Raw genomic sequence first — 10,180 nt, forward strand, 5'->3', positions numbered from 1 at the left:
TGGCCACATTTACTGTGTGGAGGTGCTAATACAGGGGTGATCTGGCTATTACCAGGGATTGACTGTTTGAAAATATATGTCAGTATATTTACTAGCCGCCTCTACAAATATGGTCATAAATGAGCAATGTTCAATACCACTAGTTTGACTAAAAGAGCAAAGTACATTTGGCAGTGCAGTGTCTTTCTTTCTATGAAAACAACAAGGAGTCCGGTGACACCTTAAAGACTAACAGATTTATTTGAGCATAAGCTTTCATGGGTAAAAACCTCACTTCTTCAGATGCATGGAGGGAAAGTTACAGATGCAGCCATAAATATACTGACACAGTTCTCAAAATTCAGTCATTCCCCCTCTATAGTATAAACCTTAGCAAGGTCCCGGTACAGCCCGCTGCTCTGTTTCCATTATAGAGCTTAGGGATATAATCATTGTATAAAATTATACATTGTATTTCTGATGCTGCCCCATAAAATAAGTGGCATCCAATACAAATGTGCGTTTTACAGGAATTCTTTTAGTTTAACAGCCCTTGTGTAGAGTTAGCTGGAACTAGATCTAGCACAGGACGGTGGTAAGTCTTCAATTTACCACAACATTTTATATATTATTACACTGTGTTACATCAAAAGCCTTGACTTTATTCAAGCCCTTCTTGTAAAAATTACCGGCCGTATCACCCAAAGGTGTAAGTAGGCTGAAAAAATAGTGCTTTGCCGGTTTACATCACCTTATGATTTGATCCTGCATTTTTATTTCAAGCTCAGTGCTAGTACTGTATCAAGCTTCTGGCTTTTCTCAAAGCAAGGAATAAAAATGATTCTCGACAGGCACAATTTTCCATATATGTTTGCCCATAAAATCTGGAGACTGTTGAAAGTCTAGACAACACAATAGGGGCTCAATCCCATGGCACTTACTCATGCGAGCCCCAATGAGTTGTATAATTTGGCCTCTATTCTGAGTAGCATCTTCCACACACATTGTGCCCCCAAATATTTCACAGAGAGAGAGAAAAATTAAGAGGTGTAGGCCAAGGAGAAAAGAAACATTTTGCAGACGAGCGAAGAACATAGATCATCAGTCATTATTTCTATTGTGGCAGTGGTTTGGGACTCCAAAAGAAGGACTGGGGCCCTTATACTTCCAAAGGGATGCAGCTGAAGAGCAGAAACAGAGAGAAAAAAAGATAACCCAAATTTCTTGTAATGACATTCAATTCATATGAACAAGATGGCTTAGGTCTAAGCATTGAGACTGAATGAACTAGTGTACTGGATAATGCCTTGCTTTCTGTGTTGGCAGCACCATGTGGTGAGCTCTGATGGCAAAAATACAGGCTTGTTCCCAAAGTTGCGGGTGACACAGTGGGCACAGGGCACAGAACTCCCTCACTGCCTTATCCCCTAACAAATGGATATGCTGATGTAAAGACAAAAGCCTCTTGAGTAAGGAATGCAGGACTGAGCCCACAACTGGAGAAAGAGCCTCTCAGTCATCTTTTCCCTACCTGCTCCATTGCTCTCCCTAGACTGAGACCAAATGTCGAGTCACACTTCCTTTCCCTTCCTGGCAAGTCATATTAACTAGTACTTGCCAGCATGCCATATCTATCAGCATTTTGCTGACGGCCCCCATCAGTCTCTGCAGCACTTACGCTTACATTAAAAGAAAATATTTCTAGCCCTTATGGCTGTGAAGAAACCCTTTGGAATGTTCCCAGATTTGGACTGCCCCGTCAGTCTGCAGCCAGACAGAAACAACAGATCTTAGAAATGTATGGAATGTCTTTAATTCATCTAATTCCTATATTAACTCTGAAACTGAATGATGTCAATGCTAAAGATGCCAGCATAGCTCACCATATCTCAGGGGATCATTCTACCAGCAGCACCATTTCTGAGATTGTGAGAGGAGCTGTGAGAGAAGAGAGGGAGCTTGAGTAGAGTACTACCCCTTACATAATCTATCACCTATTGGGGAGTGATTTACACAGAACATTGCTCATCTCTGGCCACTTAGGTGCAGCTCCACCAGCTAAGGTGGGAGTTCTTTACAGGGCTCCATTATCCAGCCTCCTCAATGTATTGTCCAGAAAAAAGGGCAAATTGCTCAGATTTTATGTAACCCCATAACCATTCTGGGAAGGGAACAGGCTGGTAAGACCAGTGGTAGATCAAGCAATGGTGGGTGCACTTTTGGGGTGAGGTCAAGCATGGGCCTGGTGCACTTTAGAAAAGAAGCAATTGCTCACTGCAGGAGGGGAATTCCTTTCAACACATTACTTCAGTTATCTTTGGTTTCAGAGTAGCAGCCGTGTTAGTCTGTATCTGCAAAAAGAAAAGGAGGACTTGTGGCACCTTAGAGACTAACCAATTTATTTGAGCATAAGCTTTCGTGAGCTACAGCTCACTGCATCCAATGAAGTGAGCTGTAGCTCACGAAAGCTTATGCTCAAATAAATTGGTTAGTCTCTAAGGTGCCACAAGTACTCCTTTTCTTTTTGTCAGTTATCTTTATTACTTTTCTAAGAAACATCCACACATGGATCGAATGGACAAACAATGCAAACACCAATAAACTCCAGCTCAAGTACATTTCCAAGACTGGGATCAGCTGCGGTTGGGAATGCAGATTCATTCTACTTAAAGTTTGTGAAACTGAGCAGGATTACTTAGGTGTCGCCCATAGAAAATTAGCCCACAAGTTAAACTGTCCCAAGGCATAGGCCCCCTCTGTATTATCTGCAGCCCTGGGTGAATGCCCCATTTGATGGGTTACTTTTCTCCAGAGGTATGCATGCATCCAAGCTATTAATCCTCTCTGTATCAGATAGCAGCCGTTCTTTGTTCCAGTACATCATTAAACATCTCCTGGCAACAAAGAGAGCAACACTGACAAATTCCCTTTAATGTCTATCCAAATTTGCTGTGGACAAAGTCATTGGGAAGGCAGATTTGTGGGAATGCATTTTGGGAATCCATGGCATACAGCATACTTTGTCAATAGTCTGTAACTTTCTGCCACAGTTCAGTCACCTCTGAACTGCTGCTTGTCAGATTTCTCATGATTTCCTTCACTTCCTGTGCATAGCGTTTTGGGGGTCACGTATGTTTGATTTGTGAAATGTTGGATACATATGGGATTTTCTAAGGAAAGAGCTTAAGGTTTGCTTCTACCTACTCACCAGGCTTTATTTTTGACTCTATAAGCACAAACAGAGCCTCCCTTGTGCTAAGGATTCTGGGTAGCGTAATCCAACAGTCACTGCCTGTACGAAATCGTATCATTTGCAGTAAGACTAGAGGGTAGTAACACCACCAGGTGGAATGTCCCGAAGTGCTCAGCATTAGCCTAACTCTGCTCCTTCTGAAAGCTATGGTAAATCTCCCATTGACCTCTCTGGGAGCGGAGCTAGGAAAATCCCACCCACTGGGCCAATTCTCTGTCACGCTACAGCCCTTTGTAAACATACTGGATGGCGCAGCTGAGCATTCCCTGCAAGTATGGGGAGCTCTAGGTGCCATATGCTCCTAGACACGTATGGCTGGAAGGGACCTTGAGAGGTCATTACATCCAGCCTCCTGTGCAGAGGTGGCTCATGTACAGAGACTTACAAAAAGGGTGAGGTTTCAAAGCTCAGTGACCTAGGAGCTTAAGTGACCTAGGAGCTTAAGTCCCATTTTCAAAAATGATTGGGCCTTAGGACCCTAAATTCCATTGACTTTCATTGGGGCTCTTAAGTCAGTTTGAAAATCAGACTTGAGCTCCTGAGTCACTTAGGTGCTTTTGAAAATAATCCCCAAGGCTAAATGCAACATTGATTTGGTTATTGTATTTCCTGGCATTTCTAGCAGGCGCTCTGCCATGTCACTGAGGGTCTGGCTACACTGCACATTAAGCCCGGGATCTGACTCAGCTTTGAGCCCAAGCCCCCTTCCAGCCACATACAAATCAGGCTGACTTGGGTCAGCAACCACTCAGGACTTGGGTCCTAAGACCCTGCTGTGGGGGATGGGTCCAAGCCCAAGTCCTGTTGGGACAGGGGTCCAAGCCCTATCATTTGGCAGCATGGCTGAAGCTCAAGCTGCTGACCTGAATCAGAAGGCCTGTGCAGTGTGGTGTGGACGTTGTTAGCACAGCTTTGAGACCTGGGTCCAGCAATTGTAAGCCCAGGTTACAATTCAGTGTGGACATAGCCTAAGGTGACAAGTGAAAGGAAGACCTGTAAACATTATGGTGGCTAGATCACTGCAGCTTCCTGATTTCAGGTGAATGGGTAGCATTAACATGTCCTTGGTGCACATGTGTCAGGTTTTCTGTTCCTGTTTGTCTAGTTAGTTGTGTAGCTTAATATACTACTGTACTGTTCCTGTTGTAAAATCCAGGCCATGTGGCACACAGGTGTTAGTCAGTACCACCCTCCCACCCCCCACAGAATTAAAATTTCAGTGCGCTGCATCATGCTGTAAGTAACTCCCTGAAGCTGGCCACATATACTAACCCAGTCCAGACAGGCAGCATCACAACACACCCATCAGCAGGAAGGCAATAATCCAATGAGCCCCTTTAGGCCGAAGAAATTGTGCATGAGCCCTATGTTGTGTCTGTCTTCCACAGGTCCTTTACCAGTCCTGGGTTCTCCTCTTGGCAGAATTTCCCTTTGCCACGAGGGACTGTTGTTAAACACTCGGCTTCTGCACATGCTAACATAGTTAATATCCCTCCTCCATGTCACAGGGGACAAGGCGGTCTCAATCCCTGGGTCATAGCTTAGCAGAAGTTGTCCTAGAGGATTTGTCTAGCTCCTCATTAATTGACTACAGATGCTGGGTATGCTTCAGTTTCCTTGTTAATTTCAGTCTCTGACCAAACCCTTTCCTCTTCTCTCTCTGGAAGGTCAGCCTCCAGGAGGTTTCTCATGCCAGGCCAAGTGACAAGCAGGGAGATTAGTCACGTGAGCCTCATGAGCAGGCGCTACTGGGGGATAGAATGAGTCTCCAGTTCCTAGTCCCTTTACACAAGCCTGGTGCAGTTTCCAAGGAGTTTATATTGATGCAACAACAATCTGAGAAGGGTCACATGATTCAAGGCTGCTAGTTACTAAAAGATGTTTAAATATATACAGATCCACCTTGGTTATGTAGAGAATTACAAACCTTCACATCCCATACCAATGTAACCCACTGTGGCTGCAGTCACACAGATGCTGTGCTCTCCAGGTGCTGAACCTTTGACCGTAGCACTGAAGCCAGGCCAGCACCTGAAGAAGTCATTCTTTTAGCTGTGCATAATTAACAGGCTGTTACAGTCACTGGAGTTCCTAGAAGGCCATATGATCACACACTAAGCCAGTGTATTATATAACCAGGCATTTTAGTAAAAAAATATTGGGCCCAAGTAGTGAAGCTCGGGTCAGAACTTTCCCAAAGTTCAGGGGTTTTAGCTGCAGATCTCCAGTCCTGGCCCATCATTAGTAAAAAACACGTTTATATTGCTTTAAACAAATACTCAACAATAATACACTAAGCAATATAAACTCTTAATACAAGATTGCAACAAGAATAAGCAGAGGGTGGCCTGTCTGCAGCCACATGCCAGGCAAGCAGGCAGGTATCCCATGTGAATTTTTGCAAAAGGATATTGGCAAGTGAAAAAAGTCTGACCCTGACTCCCTCAACCCCCGCTCCCGAAAATCTTTGGTTGAGGGCATGGGATTGGGGTGAGGGCCATGGCGGCCTCCCTCACTTCCTATATACTAATGATTAACATGTGGAAGCGGAACAAGGTAAGCAAGATGACACAAAATCAAAGGGGCAAAATTAAAAGGCAAGTGCAATACCCCAGTTAATCAGCTGCCAGCTGGCTCTTCATGCTGTTGGCACAAGGGAAGGTCATCCATGCTCTGGCAGCTGCATTATGGCTACACATTCTAAGACAACCGCCACCTCTCGCTTCAAGGGCAAGAGCCCCAGGCTGTTAAGTAGCTGGACATGTATTCCGTACTTGTCCAACACTGATAGAGACTAGCTGGGCAAAGCATTAAACCAGGTATTCAGCCTTGTTTTTGTCAAGAACAACAATGTCAGAAGGAAGGATGGTACAGTGGATGTGGGACTCAGGAGACCATCCTGTGTAGCCGTGGGCAAGTCTCTTAGTCCAGCCCATGCCTCACCGGGGATGGAGGGGTCGTGAGGATAAACTCCATTGACGATTGGGCGGTGCTGAGGTACTACGGAGCTAAGGACCAAGTAAGTCAGCTGAGCAGTTTGAATGCCTGGCACTTGGAAATGAAGCCACTAAATCTCCACATTATGATTTGTATTAACGCCTAGCGGCCCAAACAAGACCAAGCCCCGCTTTGTGCTGTGGTGCTAAAAGTCGTCAGCAGCCTGCACGGCCAAGGGCTAGTGGCTGCTTTTGCAAAGTAAGCTTTTTGCTCTTGCAGGTCAGAATCGGAGCAACCAGGACTAGGTTACCTCTAAAGTGGTGTCGGTCCCCTCCAGAGATGTAAAAGTTTGACCCCTAGTGGTTGTACCTATGACCTGCAATGCACGGTGTCACTCAATGAGTAATGGCAAGGAGCCTAGGGGGATGTCTACACTGCAATTAGCCATCCACACAGCTGGCCCGTTAAAGGAGCTGTTTAATTGCTCCAGCCTGAGCTCTGTCTGCTTCAGCAGGGACAGGAGCGTTCTCTCTCCCCATGCGGCTGGCTCTCTGAGCCAGTGCCCACTGAAGGCAGCGGACGGATTTCTGTAAACTCCACCAGCCAGTTGACTGGAAGGAACCCTGCCCGCTATTCAGACTGGGTGCTGTCGAGAGGTTTTGGCCATCAAGGAGAGTTGCGCATGCACAGCTGTAGGCGGGAAGCAGCCCTGACAAGCTCTCAGATCTCACAGCCAGGCTGTTCTCTCTTTCAGAGTCCAGCATCATTGTGGTAACATATGGTTCAATCTTGTCCGGAACCTTTTCCAATACTGGGGCCTCACAGATTCAGCCACTGCAGGCTTGACCCGTGGGTGGCATGGGCGGAGAGTTCTGTGGGCCCGTGGTGCCCAGGCACCAGGAATATTCCTGTCCCAGGGGCCCGGCTCCAGCAAAGTTTCCCACCTCACCCCCATGCTTCCCCTGGCCCCACCTGCTGCCCCCAGGTGATTTAAAACAGCCCAGGGGCTCCCGTCGCCACCCAGCAGCGCAACGGGGCTGAGCAGCTTCCTCCGCGCTCGTTCCACGTGGCTGCCGGCAGGCCCTTGCAGCCCGTGTGAGGGGGCTGTGCCGCTGCGCGCTGCCCCTGCCCCAAATGCCCCTGCAGCCAATGGGAAGCTGCAGGGGCGGAGCCTGGAGACAGCAGCGTGAGGAGACCCCCTGGCCTGCCCCGCCTAGGAGCTGCTGCCGAAGGGGGTACCCCAGGTAAGCATCGACCCCCCCCATCCACTTACAGAGCCTGCACCCACACCCCTTCCGCAAACACACCCTTCGGCCCCCAAATTTCCTCCTGCACCCGCACCCCCTCTCGCCCCCAAACTCCCTCCCAGAGCCTGCACACCCACCCTCTCCTGCACCCCTGCCCAGAGCCTGCACCCAGCACCCAAACTTGTTCCCAGAGCCTGCACTCCAGACCCCCTCCCCCACCCAAACTCCCTCCCAGAGCCCGACCTCTCACCCCTTCTGCAGCCAAATTCCCTTCCAGAGCCTGCACCCTGCACCCAATTCCCTGCCCCAGCCCAGAGCCCGCACCCCAGAGCCCGTCCCCCACCAAACTCCCTCCCAGAGCCTGACCTCTCACCCCTTCTGCACCCAAACTCACTCCCAGAGCCTGCATCTGCACCCCACTTGCCTGAACCCCAGACACCCTCCCCCACCCAAACTCCCTCCCAGAGCCTTAGGCAGGTGTGTGTGTGTGGAGTTTGCAGTGGGGGGGAGGGTTCTGGGTACCACCAAAATTTCTACAAACCTGCCACCCCTGGGGTGGTTCTCTTCTTTTCTTTGGTCTGCAATTGTACATGTCTGGCAGGTGCCAGCGTGCATGCCATTAAAGCTGCATCTCTGCCAGTGACCAGTCTGGTTTTACTGCGACATCCTGCCCAGGGGCACTGGGGTGACAGAACAGGTACTCAATTAAGATGCCAGGTTTTCTCATTGGTTTTCAAGTTTGTGCCTGAACTTTCTGGCAACTACTCAGTCCGTGTTACTACTTCTTGGGCTTTTGATGAGAGCTGAGTGTCTTATCAGCACCCCCCTTAGCCACCTAGCACTCACCCATTGGTGCTCTGCTTCACATCTTGGCCAACAGAACTGTGTGGGAGCAGTGGGCATGGAACTCAGATTCTTCTGCTTCAAGAGGACAGGCCACTACCACTGAAGGAGAATCTCCATTAACTGCTAGAAGTGTAGCGCTTACGAGACACAGTTGAGCAGTTACAATTCTGTCCCATAGAGGGAACTTCTGTTTAAACACATAAGCCAAACCATTAAAATGTCTGCTGAGAAGAGGTGGTCTAAAAGTGATTGGCAAGGGGCTATTTTTAAATAAGGTTTATGCCCTTTTATATTTCTTTATTGTATATTATGGAAGTCCTAAAAGGGGTCCTTCCTCCCCTCCCCCACAAAACAAGCTCAGCTTTGTTTCGTACTTTGAACATACCAAAAGGTGGAAAGTCTGGTCTTTCCTAGTTTTGCTGGAGGCTTTAGGGGGTGGGGTCTCCAACCTGTATAGAGAGTTGTTATCCCTTTAATGTGAAGGCAGGGGCTCCATCTTTAGCCAAGACATCATTTCCTCCAAATGTTCCGTAGCCACGGGAGTTAAAACAGGTGTGAAACAAAAAACAAAGTTTAAGCGAACTAACAGGCCCATCCCCTCTCAATTGCGTTCAGTCTCTTGGGATCACACAATTGCAGCAGTTCTCCAGTCTGCTGCAGCGTTCAACTGTAAAGACGACGAGAATTTTTAATGTAAAAAACAAGCAGAAAAAAAATAAAGAAACCCAACCCAAAGCCTTTCAGGCCTGCTTTATCCATCAATAAAGGGCACAAACCCAAGCATTTTCTGTCCTTTGCAGGTCACCTTTAAGGCCAGATCATCGGGTTACTGGTATCTTTGACCACAGCTGGTTGCAGCAGAGAATCCGAGGCAGAGAAGTAAGCAGCAGTGTGCAGCTGACTGCTGTCAATCTGCTTTGGGGGAGTGGGGCTACCAAGCTTGGTAGGAGCAGTGCTGATTAAGGAGAAAACAAGACATGGTCATGGGGGCACGTTAGGCAGAGCCCAAGGGGCTGTCTGGGGGGGGAGAGTCTATGCTAAAGGACCAGGTGGGAGGGGCCCTGAAATGGATGGAGCTGTCCCCCTGTAGCCTTAATCCATGCACACCTCCCTATACCCTGCTCTTCAGTGGCTGGACTCTGTGATGCTTGGATCTAGTTTCAGCTCTGCTTTCTGTGGCCCAATGATTCCCCACATTGTGTCATTTGCTCTTTGGTAGAACCCTTCCTTGAGTCCCATGGGGATTTCTGCTTAAAACCTGATGATATGACAGAGCCCTTTATTCACATCTGTCCAGCATTTAAAACCCTTTGAGCTACTCAGGTGGTCATTTAGCAAGTGAGCCTTTGCCACTGGTGCTGCAGCTGGTGTTCTCAGCCTGGGGCTCTGATCTTGCAGCTGAATGTCCTGGGCAGACATCCGCCCACACTTGGGGTACATCTACACAGCCCAGGTGGGTCGGCAGAGTGGGGCTTACACTAGTGCTCTAACAATAGCTCTGTAGCCAGCACTGTGAAGTTGCAGCTCAGCCTCTAAAGCTGAGGGACTGGGGGGAAGAGGGGTGGGGCTTCAGAGCCCAAGATCCAGCCCCAGTCACAACTTCAAAGGGCTGCCTGCAGAGCTCTAGTACAGCCCCACTAGCTCTGGGTGGCTCCCTGCTGTGGGCATTAGAGACATATCCCCTAGCGGGGCTTTGTCTGAGCACAAGGGTCTACCCCTGGGCAGAGGCCCTGAGTCGGCATGGCACTTAGGCCCAGATGTTTCAAGGCATTTCAGCATTGCAGCGCTGAGCATCACAGCGCCTGATTGAAGAGCCTAAGGCTCATTTTCAAAAGGCCAAAATTCCTTTTGACAGTCAATGGCCACACAACAACTCCCAACAAACTTCAGTAAATAACTTGGACTAGGACCAAAGGAA

Source organism: Chelonia mydas, chromosome 7 (genome assembly GCF_015237465.2).
Source record: "Chelonia mydas isolate rCheMyd1 chromosome 7, rCheMyd1.pri.v2, whole genome shotgun sequence".
Classification (NCBI taxonomy): Eukaryota; Metazoa; Chordata; order Testudines; family Cheloniidae; genus Chelonia; species Chelonia mydas.